This window comes from Pan troglodytes, chromosome 14 (genome assembly GCF_028858775.2).
Source record: "Pan troglodytes isolate AG18354 chromosome 14, NHGRI_mPanTro3-v2.0_pri, whole genome shotgun sequence".
Lineage (NCBI taxonomy): Eukaryota > Metazoa > Chordata > Mammalia > Primates > Hominidae > Pan > Pan troglodytes.
In genome coordinates this window covers 86,416,330-86,436,590 of record NC_072412.2, presented here as the reverse complement: position 1 = coordinate 86,436,590, position 20,261 = coordinate 86,416,330, and the positions used below count along the sequence as shown (strand labels likewise).

The window sequence follows — 20,261 nt, the reverse complement described above, 5'->3', positions numbered from 1 at the left end:
AGGTTCAGGAAAACAGGAGATTTCTAATATATTAACCACCCGTTCAATGTCTGGCAGCAATTAGGAAAATAAACAGGATCCTGAGTTGAATTAACAGCACCAATTAAATACTGCAAGCACATTTATACCGATAACCAGTGGTGCAACATCTGGAAAGTTATTCACAAAACTGATGCCAAGTATTTCTGATATTCTCAAAGAAAACAAAACAAAACAAAACAAAATTAAAACTAGCAAATGGGTAAGAGATGTGAGCTTTGTACCAAAAAAGAACTAATTCTGACTTTTTCCACAATTTTAAACAAAAGCCAGGATAAAGTTGTTTTAAAGTTTAAAGGGTACAATTACCTTTTTAGTCTATTTTTGTAGGCAGAGAGCTATTTCTAAATATGGGCTAAGTCATAGAAATTCAAAATATTATATTTAAGCTAGATATAATAACCTTAGAAAATTGAAAGTGAGGTAAGGATATTGGACTTAATATAACTCATATTGGAAAATTTGACAGAAATGGTTTTGAATTCATAAAATCTTTAGCATTTTAAGCAACTTTTTTCTCCAAAGGAAGGTTTTTAATATTTTTGTTTATAAACCAAATATCCACTGTAATAAAATAAATCTCCTTATATCTATTTCAGCTGCATATTAGCAATCCAAGTTATGTATATGTTGAATTAAAAAGCTTACCATTAATCATTTTTTGAAGTTTGGGAAACATTTCTCTATAGAGATTGCAGTAATTGTAGTTTGGTTCTCAAAATAGTCCTCAATGTTTTTTTTCCCCACCTCTGAAATATTGTGTTAATTGCCTTACTTTAACTACACCTAACCAACATACACATTTTTCCTAACTTGAAAATTAATTCCAAATTCTAATTTAGAAGGCTAGAAAGACCTTTCTATCTCACAAAAAAACTACCATTCACCTCCCCCCAGAAGAAATATATTTAATTAAAGACAATCACTAAATTTACCCTTTAAAAAAGAAAGGAACTCCTTTAAGATATGTACTCTTTTACTGAAAGGAAGAAGGGGAGAAGAAAGGGAAGATTGGGTGGGGGGGTCTTTTGGCTCAGACTTTCAAACACAATTGTTTATTCAACAAACATATACAAGCACCTTAGGAAACAACCCAAAGCAGGCATTATGTTACTCGGAAAAAAAAAGGATGAATTAAATATGGAACATGTCTTCCAGGAAACTAGTACAGTTTGGGGATATGAAAGACATGCGCACAAATACTATGATATAAAATATCATGCCATGAACCTTAGCAGAGCAATGGAGGGTCTTACTTGCTGGGCCAAAGAGACTGGCCTTTACCAATCTCTTTATACAGTCTGTTCTGCATTAGTTGAGGGGCAGTGAAATGACAGTATCTGACTCAAACTTTAGGAAAAGTGTTTTAAAACCACAAGTAAAATGAAACGCAAAGGATTGGGTGGTTATTGAGAGAAACTGATGCTGGGTGACATGCCCTAAAATATTACTAAATAATATAGGCCAAACAAGACTATGTGCAGCATTGGATTTTTAAGATAAGGAGAAATATTTAAGAAACTTTTTGCAGACTTGACTAATTCTGATGCTAAACTCCACTAAATCATGTTGGAGAGCCAAACAGAATAAGACATTATAAGGCTTTCAAGTTGAATTTGGATAGATAAGAGGATGAAAATAAAAAGAGATGGGTTGCCTGGGAAACTTAGGTACTTAATTTAAGATTGTAGTAAATTGAGTTGATAGAGTTTTAGCTATATTCTTCATATTGAATGAGATTATGGGCAAGGAGAAGACTTGGGGAAATGCATGTGTTTAAGGAGTTAGGAAATAAAAGGTAAAAAATTTTTTTTAATGCAGTTTGTCAAAGCAGAACTTGAAGAGTGTTCCTTCATGGAAACCAAGGGGAAAGAGTATGTCACAGAAGGGCTGGGCACATAAATAGAATCCTGCAGAGTAGGGGAGGAAGACGAGAAATGAAAAAGAGTCCGTCGAGTCTTCAAATAGGACCCATTCATTCCTATGACATTCTTTACTTCCAAACTTGTCTGCATCTAATTTACTTTTTAAAACAGAGTTTAATCCTACCATCCATCTCACAGTAAGTTATCAGTTTTATTTTGTTGGCGAAGTAATAATTCACCAGTTTCAATTAGCAAGCCTTTATTTCATGGGAATCTACCTCTGTGCTTCACAAGTTTCTCCGGCAAATTATTCAGTCTCTGGGATGTTGCCCGGCCTGAAGAAATCACCAAATATTGGTATGTTGGATAAAACAAAGCTACTTGATAGGGGATTTGTTGGGGAGTAAGACTGAAAGGGGCTTGAGGAACTGTGAAGACTAAAGGGTGTATTTGAGCAAAGTCTGGACTTTATGCAGGTAGAATGTTTATTATTTACGATAATGAGAAGATTAAGAAATGAGAGTGTTTAATAAAGACTTAAATGTAAAACCCCAAATTACAAAACACCCTAGACACCAACCTAGGCAATACCATTCAGGACATGGGTATAGGCAAAGGTTTTATGACCAAGATGCCAAAAGCAATTTGCAACAAAAATAAAAATTGACAAATGGAATCAAATTAAACTAAAAAGCTGCACAGCAAAAGAAACTATCGACAGAATAAGCAGACAACCTACAGAATGTGTGAACATTTTTTACAATCTATGCATCTGACAAAGGTCTAATATCCAACATCTGTAAGGAACTTAAACAAATCTACAAGAAAACCATTTGACCCAGCCATCCCATTACTGGGTATATACCCAAAGGATTATAAATCATGCTGCTATAAAGACACATGCACACGTATGTTTATTGTGGCATTATTCACAATAGCAAAGACTTGGAAGCAACCCAAATGTCCAACAATGATAGACTGGATTAAGAAAATGCGGCACATATACACTATGGAATACTATGCAGCCATAAAAAATGATGAGTTCATGTCCTTTGTAGGGACATGGATGAAATTGGAAATCATCATTCTCAGTAAACTATCGCAAGAACAAAAAACCAAACACCGCATATTCTCACTCATAGGTGGGAATTGAATAATGAGAACACATGGACACAGGAAGGGGAACATCACACTCTGGGGACTGTTGTGGGTTGGGGGGAGAGGGGAGGGATAGCATTGGGAGATATACCTAATGCTAGATGACGAGTTGGTGGGTGCAGTGCACCAGCATGGCACATGTATACATATGTAACTAACCTGCACATTGTGCACGTGTACCCTAAAACTTAAAGTATAATAATAATAAATAAATAAATTTAAAAACAAAAACCAAAAAAAAAATAAAAACCCTATTAAAAAGTGGGCAAAGCACATGAACAGGCACTTCTCAAAAGAAGACATACATGCTGCCAACAATCATACGAAAAAACAGCTCAATATCACTGGTCATTAGAGAAACACAAATCAACACCACAATGAGATACCATCTCACACTAGTCATAATGGCTATTGATAAAAAGTAAAAAAATAACAAATACTGGCAAGGTTGTGGAGAAAAAGGAACACATATACACTGTTGGTGGGAGTGTAAATTAGTTCAGCCATTGTGGAAGTCAGTGTGTCAATTCCTCAAAGACCTAAAGACAGAAATACCATACAACCCAGCAATTCTATTGCTGAGTGTATACCCAAAGGAATATAAATCATTCTATTATAAAAACACATGCATGTGTATGTTCATTGAAGCACTATTCATAATAGCAAATACATGGAATCAACCTAAATGCCCATCAATGATAGTCTGAATAAACAAAATGTAGTATATATGCACCACAGAATAGGATGCTGCCATGAAAAAGAATGAGGTCATGTCTTTTCAGGGACATGGATGGAGCTGGAGGCCATTATCTTTAGCAAACTAACACAGGAACAGAAAATTAAATGCCACATGTTCTCATTTACAAGTGGGAGCTAAATGAGGAGAACAAATAAACAGAGGGGAACAACACACACTGGGGCCTTTCAGAGGGTGGAGAGTGAGGGGAGGGAGAAGATCAGAAAAAATAACTAATGGTTACTAGGCTTAATACCTAGATGGTCAAATAATATGTGCAACAAACCCCCATAATACAAGTTTATCTACGTAACAAACCTGATTTGTATCCATGAACCTAAAAGTTAAAAATAAAATGCGAATTAAATAAGATAAGGTGGAGCTTTTGAAAGTAATATCACAAATTTTCTCAACATTATGCCAAAAGTCATTAGATTCCACTTCACTTGTTTAAGTCTCTCAGTCAGATATGTTCACATTGTCTTTATTTCACACAATTTTTCTAGAGTATAGAATTCCATTTTATCAAAGTATCACTTTTAAAAGTCAACAATTCCTTTAAATATTCCTGTGTTTTCAACTATAAATTGAAATGCTAAAAGCTTTTACTAATGAAAATCCCCATACAGTAACATTGAAATTCTACCAAAAAAAACCTATGCCAATATATGCAAAATATTCATACACATTACCTAAGCCACAGTTAATAAAAATGTAAATCCAGTAAAAGTTTCTAATAATTCTGCTTAATTAAAATTTTACCCCTGTATAATGAATTATTAGGAAATACTGTATTTTCTTATTTCTTCTTACTAACACCTAAATGGCATGGTTCTCTCCTCACCTATGCCCCACTATTACCTTATTAATAAGTTATTTGTATTTCTGACAAGGTAAATTAAAACCAAGTTCTTGTGTTATTCTGCCCTTCTTTTCACCCTTAACCTGAACTTGGCATTATGACAATTGGAAAGGAGGAGAATTACGTCAGCTCTTCTTTGAACTTTTGAGACCCTTTCAATTTCCTCTGGTGCTTCATTCATCTTCAGTTACTTTCTTTGGCTCATGACGGAAGGTAACCAGCAAGATAGGGCAAACGAGTTATAAGAGATTTAACCTTGAATCATTAAAACCAACACTTGAGCTTCTAAGGTAAATTTCAGAACAATACAGTAAATTCCAGTGCTTGGTACCAGTGATTTTGTTCTGACAAGCAAGAATATTATAACTTGGAATCTCCATGGTGCCTTTTTTTTTAACTTTTCTCTTTGAATTAAACACCTTTTTGCACATCTGCTCAGCTGGTAAGCCCTCTACAACAGATACTTGAAGTAGAAAATTTTCCTGTCCAAATTTGAGTGTTACCTGTATTTGTTGCCCAAGTTGTTCTGTGGATCGATATAAACTTCAACTGTGCTTCTTCCTATAAATCTCTCATTTCCTCAAATTTGAATATTTTGTGTAGTAAGTTAACTTATAACTTTAAGGGCAAATATTCTTCTGTGCAAATAGTATCCTTGTATTAGGAAAACTTTACTGCTAACCTCTTTAAATGGATGTCTTGATAGTATTTGTAAACTTCAGCATGCTTTTAAAATTGGCCCTCTTTCTCCTTTATTTAAAGGACAAACACATTGCCATTGATCTTCCCTTTCTTTTCCCTTCCAGATGGACTGTTATTTGAGTGCAATATCAAATGTTTGACTTTGTGTAAAACAATGATCCGGTGCCTCACTAAGTTTTTTTTTTCCACTTTCCAAAAATCTCAACCATAGTTTTTGTTTCACTTACAAAGTTGCCATGTTTATTTCTGGTAGTTTTCCCTCTGTCTCTTATTAAACTTGACTCCAATTTGGGTGGTTCCATGAAGGATGAGTTTTGGGGTTTGTATTAACTTGGTTGAGTTTTTCCTCTACCTGATATTATTAAGGTAGAAAATTCTTCATGTGATACAGGCATGAGTTTCCATTTATCTTTGTTTGTTAACTAACTCTACTCCACTTCCTGTGGGTTAATTCATGCCCTGTGGCTAAAATCTGAAATCAGACTTACCTAATATTATTTGGGAGTCTTTAGCCAGGACAGACAACCACAGAAGCATCTCTGGATGCTCTGGAGACAAGGCAAACAGATTACTATGGTTAGAGTTTTCATTCTTTTCCATTTATCCCCTTTCTCATCCCTTCCTCACTGCCCTTCACCCCCACCCCACCCCCGACAAACAAACACACACAAAACAAGAGTTTATTTGGGAGTAATTTATAGAATGGTTCTCAGGGTGGTACAACATTAAGCCCTTCTTAATGTTTATCCTGCCAAAGCTGCCTTTTTTTGCTCCTGAAAGTTGGTGAAGATAGAAATGAAGAAGAGAAAAAGAATGGAAGGAAGATTAGAGGAAAGGAAGGAAAGGGAAAAGAAATAGAATCTGGGCAGCCAGTCCTGTAACACTCAGATCTGTCTGACACTCACTGCCAATGTAAAATCTAAAATCTAAAAACATACGCATCTTTTAATGGGAAGTCATCTTGATCCTAAGAAAAAAATCTCCTATCACCACCAAATTTAGATTCTCATTAATTGGACATTTTGGTTTTAATCTATTTCCAACAGAAGGGTTTACCTTTGCAAAAGTAAGATATTGGCTTAAGATTCTGAAGTCCCTTTCACAAATCTTGTCAAAGCAAACCAAAGGTAGAGATGGATGGGCAGGATAAAAATCCTGGAGGTTCTCCACATTTCCTAATGATTCATGTGTGAAAAGCAGAGTAGATAGTCCAGGAAAATCATGCTATAATTATTAGTTTTGAAACCTACATGTGAGCAGCACAAAGTGATCTGTACTATTATTGCCTTAAATTCTATGCATTTTCCATCCTTGAGCCCTAGCAAGATTATAGAGAGAAGAGGTAAGGTCATTTTTTTTTTTTAGATTCAGCCCAATCTTCCCCATCACACTGATAGACATATAAGTGTAAGCCCCAATCCTCCCCATCACACTGACAAACACATAAGTGTTACATAGATAAATTACAGAAAAAAAATGGAAATTTATGTACAAAACAATTCATTCTGTTTCTTTCTAAATTCTGATGGCTCATTCCAGACAATGGTGTGTTTTTCTCGGGTATTGTTCATATCTATGAAACAAAACACTTTAGGTAAATATGTAAAATAAAAAACAGTCTATTATATTTCTCAACTTGAGTACTCTGAAAATTTATTTCCATAGTAAAAATGGATGGAAATGAGGTAACTATATTAATTTTAGTATTAATTTCACTCTTTCACTTACCAAGTCACTAGTGATAAATTCTTAATGTATGGTCATTCTTAAAGATCACAGAAACTGATAGGAGGAGTACACAAGCACATCAGATTAATATAAGGTAGAATCGATAATAGAAGCGTATCACACAGGAGCTAGAAAGTTATGTGCTTCAATCTCATTTTATAATAATAAAAACAAGATCTCAAATAATAACACTAACTAGTCATAGTTAAACCACTAATGAAGTGACCAAAGCTAGGGGTAAAGTCTGTCTTTTGACTTCCAATCTGGTATTCTTTTCCATTCTATCATAAAAGAGGTATTATCTTGGGCTACATTTTTCTGTGCCTAGGAAATCCCTAACCTTAAGAGACCAAGAACACCTCCCACAACTGAAATTGAAAATGCAAGATATTTTGTAACTTTCTAGGCAGGGAAGGCAAGAATGCATGAAATCAGCAGCCAGATATTCACCCTTCACGGATTTTAAAATAGAAACAAGTGAGGCAAGGAAAGCAAGGGTTTACAGACCTCAGTCTGGTAAGCCAGTGTCAGCAGTCACAGTCATGTCCTGGTTTTGACATAATTGCCAAGTGATTCTGGAAGCAATGCCCACAGTCCATCTAATGACAGTGGGTTCACAGTGAAAACTGCAGGATTTGTGTCCACTGGTGGTGGCAATAATGTCTTCACAGAGCCAATTTGAAGACCTAATTTTGGGTGTGTTCAAGACACAGAGCAGAGAGGAAAGGAGAGAGATGGCCCAAGAATAAACAATCAAAGGTCATGCAACTTTCTGCCTCAGCCTAGATACCTTGTGTTTTCCTTGTCAAGCAGGTCTCAGGACACCTTTAGCCATAGGGCCTCCTATAAGCTGTAAATGGGTTGGAGTGTGTAGCATGAACAGACATTAATTCCATCAGATCATGAGACATGGGACTTGGTAACAAGGGGGAGATTTAGTCATGTTTTTTTCTTATTTTTTATGTTTATTTTCTTTTCAAATGTAAATTTAGAAACTAGTTAAAAATTACGACTTCAAAAATAAAAGAAAAAAATAATTTATATCTGGCTGTAAATATATGATGAATCTGAGTAGGATGGGGAATATCAAACTACTTTTTAAAATTCATAGTTCAGACTACAAACACTGAGATTAAGCAACTCAAATGTGTACTGCGTGTTTTATTTGCCATTTACAGAACTGTTCCAAGCAAATGACTTCCATGAATCCAACTTGCTTAAAATAGAAGTTTAAAAGATCTGGACCTTGAAGCAAGTCCTTGCTTTCTGTTGTGTTTTGTTGCTATGCACTGGTGTAAACAGTTGCTATGTTTCATGGAAGGTGTTAATGCCACATCTATTGGGAATTAAAACCATTCTCTGTGACAGTAATTGTTATACCTTCCAAAATAGCATCACTGTCTCCAACTCCTGTGGGATTTCTGAAAAAGTAATTTTTTATCTGAAAAAGTGTGGCTTTCCTGCTTAGAAAACTGGAGCCTTGAATTTCCCTATTTGAAATGAGTTTATATATTGGCTTTAACAGATCCTACCCATAGGAACACAAATTAGTTCAACTATTGTGGAAGACAGTGTGGCGATTCCTCAAGGAACCCGAAATGCCATTTGACCCAGCAATCCCATTACTGGGTATATACCCAAAGGATTATAAATCATTCTATTATAAAGATACATGCACATGTATGTTTATTGCAGCATTATTCACAATAGCAAAGACATGGAACCAACCCAAATGCCTATCGATGATAGACTGGATAAAGAAAATGTGGTACATATATACCATGGAATACTATGCAGCCATAAAAAGGAACGAGATCATATCCTTTGCAGGGACATAGATAAAGCTGGAAGCCATCATCCTCAACAAACACAAGAACAGAAAACCAAACGCCACATGTTCTCACTCATAAGTGGGAACTGAACAATGAGAACAAATGGACACAGGGACAGGAACAACACACACACTGGGACCTGTCAGAGGAAGGGGAGGGGAGGGAGAGCATCAGGACAAATAGCTAATGCATGCGGGGCTCAATACCTAGGTGACAGGTTGACAGGTGCACCAAACCTCCGTGGCACACATTTACCTATGTAACAAACCTGCACATTCTGCACATGTATCCCAGAACTTAAAGTAAAATTAAAAAAAAAATAGATCAGTGAAAGCAAAATTTATACTAAATACATATATGATTACAATTATCCACACTTGTGCAAATCTGGTATCTTTCCCTTAAACCTTGATTTTTGTGATTTCAATTTTATTTAATGTCTTAGGTTTGGTTTTAAAAAATATCTTCTACAGTGCTTAATGCAGTATCTTGCATGTAGGTGTTTAATTATTAGCTAGAGTCAATAAAGTCTTGATATAAAATATCAATCCATTATCAAAGTCATATTCAACTACCATTTCATCAAATTTCCAGTTATGAGATGCTAAAACAACGAATATGATCAATGTTTGACAAATCATATATTCAAATTTTCCACATTAGCAAGTCTAAGACATAACATGAACCACAAATCATGAATATTTGCCATCTTTTGTTCCAAAAGGAGTCTTCTGGAATTATATTGAATAAATTTGGATTCTACATTGGTCATTTAATAATATTCACCTCATTTTATTATTCTGGCTTTAGTTTACCTATGTATAAATTTCAATGCTGTAGTGTTGTCTGTTGGATAAGTTAAGAAATATATAAATTGAAAATGATTTTAATAAAACAAGGGATCTTATTAAATATGTTAGGAATTTTATATATTTTGATATCCAAATTATACTTACCATAGTAAAAGAAAATTGACAAATACATAATAAAAATAGATATCTTATTAAATAAATTATTAAACAAAAATGGAAGTTAGAAGACAACATCATTTATTAAACCATGACTATTTCAAGCTGTTTTCCTCATATTATCAAATCATCCTTCTGAGTTAGGTGTTAAAAACGTTAGGATATAATAGAAAAGGTATAAGTTCACAGTTTCACAACAGTAAGGAGTTGAGCAAGTATTAAAATGTGTTTTCACTCAACTGTGCCTTAGTGGTTTGCTTGCAGAATTTAATGAATATCACATATGGACAATACATATAGAAATTATTTACTGTCATTCCAACAATTCCACCACTTTTAATTTAGTTATGCTAAATAGAGTATAATATTTCATTCCCTAGTCACTTCGAGAGACAAAAGAAAATTATCTGTTCCCAAAATAACTATAAGAAGTGTGTAAGTTCCCACAAAGAATGGTCTCTATCTGAAATTTTGTAATAATAAAGCTTCCTCAAGGAAAACATTCCCAGCTAAACTGGACTTGTGCTATTTTAAAATCATATGATTTATCCATTTAATACCATCTTTCTATGTGTTAAGTATGAAAAGACAAAGACTTGCTGGATGAGAGTCTATCAGCACTCCATGAGCAGCCATAGGCCTTGACACTGTGGCTGCAGGGGCACAGAGTGACACAGGGAATGTAGAGGCCCAGATGCTAAATGGATAAGAATATTTTGATTATCTGTTGCAGGTAGATATCACAAACTTATTTTAATCGATAACTAAGCTAGATATTGATGCCACTAACATATAATGAGCAGCAACTATATGTGAGGCCTTATGTAAATAATTCTCTAATCTTTCCTGTCTATTAGAGCTAGCAACTGACCAATAAGGAGCGGGCATGGCAAATAATAAAGATATATGATCATGAGAGCAGTAATTGTAACCAGAAACCAAAGGAGCTTCACATATCTTGACACCTGCCTGTCACTTTTTTAAAATTTCTTATTGTTTTAATTTTGTTTTTTAGAGACAGAATCTTGTTCTGCAGCCTGGGTTGGAATGCAATGGTGCAATCATGGCTCACTGCAGCCTCAAACTCCTGGGCTCCAGCAATCCTCCCATATAAGCCTCCTGAGTAGCTAGGACAACAGATGCATGCCACCACATCTGGTCAATTTTTCAATTTTTTGTAGAGACGAAGTCTCAGCATGTTGCCAAGGCTGGTCTCCAACTCATTGCCTCAAGAGATCCTCCTGCCTTGGCCTCCCAAAGTGTTGGGATTATAAGCATGAACCACCATGCCCAGCCCGTGTCACTCCTTACTTTCCACAGTGGTCCGTGCCTGCAGTAAGCACTTCTGCTGGATTCTCACATCCTTTCCCACAATGCTGCGCCCCTTCCTTAGCGTTCCTGGTCTTGAACTCTGCTCTGATCTTCCTCCCTCAATTTTTCATGATTTAAACTTCCAAATCCATCAGGATACTCCATGCATTACCAACAGAGATGGCGTTAGCATAGGCCAGACAACCCTTTTTTCATCCGGAAAAATAAAACTGTCTCAGAAACACACAGGAGTACAACTTCCAGAGTTTTGAGTATTGGAGTCTGAAATGAGAACACATGGTGATCGAGGTTTGTGAGGATGGGACTGCCAAGAGTATTCCCTTTTGAGGTCCCTCCACCATTGTGTGGTAAAGGTATGTTATCTCATATTTCCCATGGTCTACAGTTTTCACATTCTTCTCCTGGACACACACAGACACACATACACATACATACTAAAATGCCCATCACATAGGTATACAACTTCAAGAAACTTTTCTCCAAGACATTATGGTCAAATTAAGGTAAAAACGTCTTTCTCTAGAAGGCAATCAAGCCTTGGAAATTGTTCTTGCCTAAAAAGGTAGATGAGCATTTGTACATTTTTATAAAGGATATGTTTGTCTTCTTTTTGTATTAATAGCTATGTCCACATGACATATTAGTGCATAGAAACCAAAGTCGTTAAAGTGCCTGCTCTGAAGTCCTTTATTCAGCTACCCTAACCCATCCAGAATGCAAAATAGGTTGTGTTTGAGCTCTTCATTTTATTCCATTAGGTAATAAACCTTAGTATACAGGTTTTAATGCATACATTCAACATACATGTCGGTCTTTAGTTAAAATAACTTAGGATCACAGAATAGATTAATTTATTTATTCTCATTTATCTATCAAACCCAGAAATAAGATATTTGATGATCTCTTTCCAAATTATCTTTCTAGGTAATACTCTTAGAAAATTTCTTAAATTTCCTGGGACAAGCATGTAAGACTATTTTATATTCTAACTTTTCTCTGACTTCTTTTTCTAGCCTTCTCCTGCTCCATGCCCTAGAATTATATTAATTCAAGTCTCAATTTCTTTTATGTAGTCTCCAACATATCTAAATTCTCCCCCTTACTTTACAAAAAAGGCACTCTCATCCTGTGTGCCACCATGGAGGGTCTATCATAGCCCTAAACTATGATTTCACTTAGTGTCATGTTTTACTATTGGGCTGTATTCTACCTGATTTCACAGGAAATGACCATTTTCTCCTTGCATTTCCAGGAATTACCACAGGGTCTAGCACATTATAGGTGTTCAATAAATGTTTAAAGAATAAATAATATTATATAATAAGTTTCAAAAAGTTTTCATATTCCTTTGCATTCATGAAAAAAAAATGGAGCTTAAAACAAGCAGGTAGTTTATATGGAAGCAATCTAAGGGAGAAAAAGTGAAGCAACCGGGCTAGTAAGACAGATTCAGGAGAAGAGTCAATACAAGGTTGAGCTTTTTACATCTTGTCAGCCGAGACCCACATAGAATATTTCAGAAAATTGTCCCTCCAAGCTTTCAGGCTGCATTTCCATGTGGGCTAAACAGAATCCTGAGAAGTACCTGAGGCAGAAAATTAGAGAAATATGTGTTGAGCATGTGATGTGGGATGCTATCAGCAAACATGGGATTTTTCTAATGCAGCTGCAGTTCACATCAGAGGTGGGCCTGAGGAAAATACATGAGGTGTCAAAAGCACATGCTAAAATTTCATTAAAAATGGGGTTCAGATATCTTATTCAGATATGTGATGGCTTCTAAGTGCCAGGTATAAAACCATTGTTTCTATCTTTTCTTTTACCAACATATGTTGAGATGTTTACGTGTTTTCACAACACCAAAATGCAAGTAAATTCAATGTAAAGTTATACAGTCCTTTACCTAAATCAATTTACAAAACTATATTGAATATCTAAAATATTAATCCTTTCAACTAATTCTTATGCATTGTATAAGTGCACAACCAGAGATTGAAAATTGAATGTGGCTAGCTAAAGCACCTGGCCTGAGCTTGGTTTATAAAGCTCTCTAAACAGGACATTCTACTTCTAATATTATTGAATGGTTTGAATAATTGCATTAGATTTGTATAAAGTAGTGTCAGTCAATCTTTTATTTAATCACTGCCTAATACTCTTCATAAAATTCAGAAAATGTGACATTTTTTTTTTAAGATTAACCACATCCTCCCTTTGTTAAACAAATTTGAAGCTCTACATTTTTTATGTTTTATTCTGCAGGAGTAAAATAAACCACATTCTAGGCATCAAGACCTATTGAATATGGGTTAAATTGTTCTCTGGGTTCTAATTATATTGACTACATAAATATAATATACATTGTGTTCCTGAGAGCATATCCTTTGCTATTATAGACATATAAACAGCAATAGCATAATTGGCTCACAATATCCTATGAAATCAGAAGATTTCATCTAAACTTCAATGAATCATGCTTTCTTTTGTAATTGCATAACTAATTTAAGAAGCATAGATCTAGAGGATAGTTTTTTCAATGCAAAATACATCTTGTTATCAGAATGGGAGATGGATGATGATAATGCTCTTTGCTTATACCAATTATCCCACAGGTTTTCTTTCTCTGGTTTGCACAACTGAGAAACAAATCTATCAGGTAGTTACCTAAGAACTATTCCCACCTTATTCCCTTCTAATTTAATTCATTATCCTCCCTCTTTTGCAAAGCCAGGGTCTTCACACACAATGAGAATATCCCCAGACTCAGAGAGTAAACCATGACTCTTTTAAGTCAATACCAATGTTTCTTTATTGTTACCTGCAATTAGTTTGGCCTTGGACATGTGAAAATATAATAAGCAGATTTTTGTTAATCTTATGCATTGTCTGAGTCTTGTAGAAGGAAGCTATAGTGAAGCATAGTTCAAAGTAATTCTAAACCAGAAGAAATTAGAAAATACTAAGAAAAATTTAAGCCAGAACGTTGGAGAAAAAAAAGATATCTTTCAACTATAAAATACCAATAAGTTTTCCTATGCTATTTTGCATTGCCATTTATTTTCTCTTTGTTTAGGAATACTTTCTCTCAATGACTCTATTATCCATAAACAAAAAAGTACAATGAGGAAATCAATATATCACAGTCTTGAACAACATAGAGGTAATGTTTAAATTATGTTGAAAAATATCTATCTTCTCCCAGATAAACTTTTGCATTTTGGAAACTCTCTTCAGATCTGGAGTTGCTTCAGTGAGTAACGTTGACCTTAAACTTAAGGAAGTCAGTAGACTCTGTATTTTAAAGAAAGGTTCAGGAGAAGTTACATAGCAAAGACCATGATGCTTTATAGCAGTCCTGGGGGAAAGACACTACCAACTTGCCCAGTGAATCTCTTTATCCTTTTGGCAAAGCCCAGGAAATCAGAGTGGAGATTTGGCTTCACCAATTTTCTAACTAAAATACGTGAGTTATAGAAACCTAAAGCTTTTGATTCAAAAGAGAAATCGTTTCCAAGCTCTGATCTCCTACCCATGGATTTGTCAGGGAAACACAATATAACATTTTTGAAGTTAGGAATTAATTTTCAGTAGGAGTTCTAATAAATTACATATCTCTGTACAAATATATTACAATTAATAACAGTTGGTCCTAGTTAGGATAATGGATTGTAATCAAAGATTTATTCATCTGAGATTAGAAAAATTTCTAATCTGAGAAGACCTTAAGGATTATACTGCCCAATGCTATAATTTAATGAATGAAGAAATTGCAATCAAAGAGTTTAAGTGATTTTCCCAATGTCAGACCTAAAGAGTGTCAGAATCATGACTAGAACCTATTTTTTACCACTTAGTCTTATGCTCCATATATTAAAACATCCTACCTCTTGTTTTCATAATCATCAGTAAATGATTGACTCATTGATTGAATCATTAATGATTGAATCATTGATGGCTCAGGGTACATTTTTACTTGTGCATTTGTTATATGAAAATGGCATGCTTAATTTCAGAACCCTAAAATGAAGTGTTCTCTCTGAAGTGAAGAAATAATCTGCACTGATATCTTGTGGTTGTTTCCTACCAACAGGATCAAAAACATCTTGTGATACGGTTTGTTTTTGGATCTGTGTTCCCACCCAAATCTCATGTCAATTGTAATCCCCAGTGTTGGAAGTAGGGCCTGGTGGAAGGTGATAGGATCATGGGGGTTGGATTTCCCCCTTGGTGCTGCTCTAGTGATAGTAAGTAGGTGCTCACAAGATCTGGTTGTTTAAAAGTGTGTAGCACGTTTGCCATCTCATCTCTCTCTTTAGCTCCTGCTTTAGCCATGTGAAGATGTGCCTGCTTCCCATTTGCCTTCCACCATGATTGTATGTTTCCAGAGGCCACCCCAGACATGCTTCCCATATAGCCTGTGGAACCATGCACCAATTAAATCTCTTTTCTTTACAAATTACCCAGTCTCAGGTATTTCTTCATAGCAGTGCAAGAACAGAATATCTTGTTTCTGATTATGTAAAGTTTTATTAAACAGGCTTATCACACAAGTTTTTAATTAGTCTTAGAGTGAATGCAATTATTATGTATTTTTCTTGTTTACAATAAACATATTGTTGCATCATTTATAGATTTTCTAAAGAACGATCTTTTCCAAAACTCTAATAATGTAACATGAAAATTGTTACTGACCAATGTTCAAGGGCCACAATTTGCTTTAAGAAAAATTTCAGTACTCCTTTCATTTTAGTAATCTGGAAACTATATAAACTCTATGTTTAATTGTTATTTGTTCATCATTTTGATGGCTCAATGTTTAATTGCTACTATTCCTTGATGTATATCATGTACAATTCCAGAATATCAAACTATAATAGTAAGTATCCAAGATATTTTAATCCCTGTTTACTGTAATTCTATACCAATTTCATTTCTTATAGATTAGTGTTATATTTTCTGTCATCATAATATAGCCGTGAACTTTCTAATTATTAATATTTATCCTGTAATAATTTCAGGAAGCCCACCAATCCATAGATTTCTTTTTAGTGAGAAATACTATAATTATAAAATATCTTACTTAATAAAAACTCTAGGTCCATTTTATCTCAATATAGGCATCATCCTATCTCTAACAATCTGATAGGTGGTTATCCACAATCAGGTTAATTTCAGATTCCATGCTGTTCTAATTGTTAGAAAAGTACTTGCTCTTATGAAATTAAATTTCTCATCGTAATTCAATGCAATGGATTTAGTTTGGTATTCGAGGTAACAGAATAAGTCTACCATTTTTTTTTTCAAAGTGATGGATTTTTTTGTTTATTTTCAATGTTAGGCATTATTTATATTATACTTGCATTTTCTCTTTTCCAGGCCCTGACATCATGATGATGATGATAATACCTGATATTTACAGAGCACCTACTATGTACCAGAAATGACTCATTGTCTCCTATAAGCTTTAGTTGATTTAATTTCCCCCAACATACCTGCAAAGGTGACATCAATATCTCAGTTTAACATACGAGAAAACTGGGACTCAGTTTCTAAAAGTTATACCAGCTAGCAAGTGGCAAGCAAGAAGCAAACTTGTGTTTCTCTAGCATTAGAGTCAAATTCTTCCCACCACATATTCTGCCTTTTACTCTACGTCATGTTTTTTTATCTATTGTTCTTACGACAGAAGTCATCATTGGAGTTCTTCACTCTCCGTGCTCCTATTTTTTAAGTTTTTTCTTTCTCTTGGGCTGGTATTTTTGCTGTATAATCCATTTATTTATATATTGATATTGCTACTCTAATAAAGAATTCCATTTTAGTAAAACTTTCAGCTTTCAACACAAAGATGCTGTTAAAAAACTAAGAGTTGCTGGGCCCTGTTCTAACTAGCTTTTCCAAAACCTCAGTTATTCTTTTATGTTGTACATATTTAAGGACTTTTCAGTAAGTACCCCCAATCTCCCCCAAATACCAATGTGGTTACTGTGGAGACATAAATGTAAGTTAGAAAGCAGTCAGGCCCCTAATTGATACCGACAGTCAATTAGTGCTTCAAAGCAGCTGGCTCAGTTTTTGCATATAGAGAACATGAGAGAAAGAGTATAGTTTGTTGTGGCATAATCTCTGTTGCTTCATTGTGGACCAGAGCTATATATGCTACTGGATGGTTTCTACAGAAAACTAAGCAAGTTTCTCACTGGTTGCTAATGGGATGGTAGCATTATGGGAAACAATGATATTGTGTGATTTGAACCCATTAGTGTTCCCTTTCTAAAGTTCCAGACTTGAACCAACTCCGACTCTGTTCAGGTCAAAAGTCTTCTTAATCTCTGTGTTGTGCTGATCAAACCTCAAACTGTCGGGTCAAATTATTTCCATTGGGCCAGTTCTATTTGTGATTAATTAAAATTTCTTCTTGATTGCATACAGTTCTTTTAAATGTATAATCCCTTTATTGTGTAGCGAATTGAGAATATGGTCCTAATTTAAAAACAAATATTCATGTGGGCCCCTCAGTATGATGTAAGCCACCAATTTCAGTAAAGTAAAAAAAATAAAAATAAAACATTTTACTATTTTTGCATGAGTGTCTGAGTGCAATAACAAAGAGAAAAATTATACCTGACTTGCCTATCATTGTAGATTGCAAGAATTAATTAAAGGGAAAAAATACTTTATATAAATAGAATGCATGTGTATTTTTATCCAGAGGTATTTTAGTGTTAAAAATATATAAAAGGTGAGACTATATGGAAAAATTTAAAAGGTGTCAGACCTTTTTCTCATTAGACTATAGGCATTCAGAAATTCAGGTTAATTTTCCTTAAGGTTAATCTATAATTTTAATACCAAATTAGTATGAAGTTTCTCGCTTTCTCTCTGTATAATTTTGTTGTGATTTACTATATGATTTTTATGTTGTGTTTATTATGAGGAATAGGATAGGATACCTTTGTTATTTTATACATTTTCTCCCTGCCAAGGAAATACAGAATCTGTATGAGTTAAAGTGTTTGACACAAATCTTATATTACCAAGAAGGTTGTGAAACATTAACCCTTTACAAAAATAAACTTGACTTTTCTCACCACAAAGGGCTCTCCCAAGGGGGGAGGTGGTGTCGGGGGCGTGAAATATATATATGTAAATAAAGCAGTTGAACCAAACAGTCTGGAGAGCTACAGTGTATTACTGAGAACTGCTAAGTTGGCAATGGGCCAAGTGGTGGGGCAAGCTTTGAGTCTCTGTGTGAAGGGTAGTGAGGAAAGAGATGAAAAGAAAAAAAAAACAGAAAAGGAAAGACAAAAGGCAGGAAGAGGTGGAGAAGCGACTCTCAGAAAAGGACTAGCAATCAAAGAAATCTGGGAGATTCTTAAGGCCTGAGAAAAGGAAAGCTTATGAAAGGCTGGCGAGCTCTAAATGAAAGAGGAAGGAGAGGGCTCTATTTGTAGATGTGCTAGCAAAGTGCCTGGTGGGTCTGCAGAGGAAAGCAGAGGTCACGTGAACCTCCGCCAGGAACTCAACCCTTTTCTCCTGCCAAGGCTGGTCACTGGCCCAAGTTGAGTGCAAAATGATAATATATAAAAGGAGTGCAGAGTACATTTGTGATAAGACCTATCATAGAAAATAGTCTGGCATTTTAATTAAACATCAACAAAGATTATTTGCCTGGCCATACGCTAGTCAGTCTTCGGAAACTTCTCCTAGGCCCATCTCTGTACTTCCTTGTAAAATTCAGTTTTAGCAAAGAATCTTGGTAAGTTAGTTTAGTAAGAATCCCAGAGTCCCATCCTTGATATATGATCATCTTCAATGTCTAATCAGGTTCTTCATCATCCACCATCCCCCAAGTAATGTCTGATCACTCTAGCCTGTCTTCAGCAAAAATCCTGTTAGGTCAGTTTAACCAGAATCCCCCTTATCCTTGAAGTTTCCTCTTAGTATTTGTCCATCCACTGATCCCCGAATCTGCACCTTGTCTATAAATTCTCACTTGTCCACACTATATTGAGAGTTGAACTCACACTCCCCAACTTCAAGACCCTATTGCAGTGGTCCCTATACCTATTCCCATGGTCCTGAATGAAGTCTCCCTTACCATAGTTTAGCAAGTATCATTGGGTAATTTTTCTTTAGCAATGTCATATGCCCCCAAATTGAGTAGTTCTGAAGCCAAAAAGTAAAAGAGCCTTGTCTAGGCAAATCAAAGTTTTGAGTAAAGGAGAATCTACTCATAATCTTTGCACTGAGACATTGCCATGGCCCCATGATGCACAATATATTAACATTATGAAAGAAATTGAGAAGGGAGTAATGTTTGGCTAGATTATCGGATAATCTATTCATAACGGAACCCAAGAGGGCTCTGCCACTTGCTAGTTTTGATACCTTGAGGATGTTACTTAACCTCTCAGTACTTTCATATGTTCATGTGTAAGATGTATATTTAAGAGTGTCGAACTCATGGGGTTAATTAGATTAGTTAATATTTGTAAAGCATTTAGAGAAGAGTATGGCACACGATAATATAGTGGTTTATTTGATTTAATTAAATAATAAAGTTAGTTTTTCATAAAATTAACTTCTTTTCTCTATAATTTATACACCTATGCAAACACAACAGTTTCTTTACAGGGCATTATATTTATTTTTTCCTTCCAAATTCTTATCCAAAAGGACTTCCTGGCTTCACTGAAATGCAACTCTACCTTTCCTTAAAAATAAAAATATTTAAATAGAAGAAAAAAACTTTCTAAAACATAAAGTCTTAAGTAATCACCCTGTACTGCAGACTTCAGCCTGAAATTAGCACAAAGACATCTTTAAAAATGGAAAACTTGCTTCATGCCATTCCTTGTTCCAAGTGTGAAGTCTTCTGTAGTATCTGCTTGCTTTTGTCTACTCTCTAACACCCTTGGATAGTTTTAAAAATATTTTGTCCAAAGTGTATAGTTATATCAATGAGAGATTGGTCCAGTAGAAACTTATCTGGCCTCCATTGGAAGCAAAGAACTCTGCATTCTATTCTAGTATGAT

General features: G+C 34.9%; 1 long non-coding RNA gene across 2 annotated transcripts in view; it reads right to left on the bottom strand.

Moving 5' to 3' along the window:
* Positions 1 to 19,868, bottom strand: part of LOC100609517 (uncharacterized) — a 203,524-nt gene extending 183,656 nt beyond the window's left edge. The window contains exons 1-2 of one of the 2 annotated variants that reach the window (XR_001708789.4): positions 11,202 to 19,868; positions 5,851 to 5,910 (exon numbers count right to left, since the gene is read on the bottom strand). This is a non-coding gene — a long non-coding RNA (uncharacterized LOC100609517). The remainder of the gene's footprint in view (positions 1 to 5,850; positions 5,911 to 11,201) is intronic. The other variant, XR_008538853.2, reaches the window with a different exon arrangement.
* Between the last annotated feature and the right edge of the window lie 393 nt (positions 19,869 to 20,261).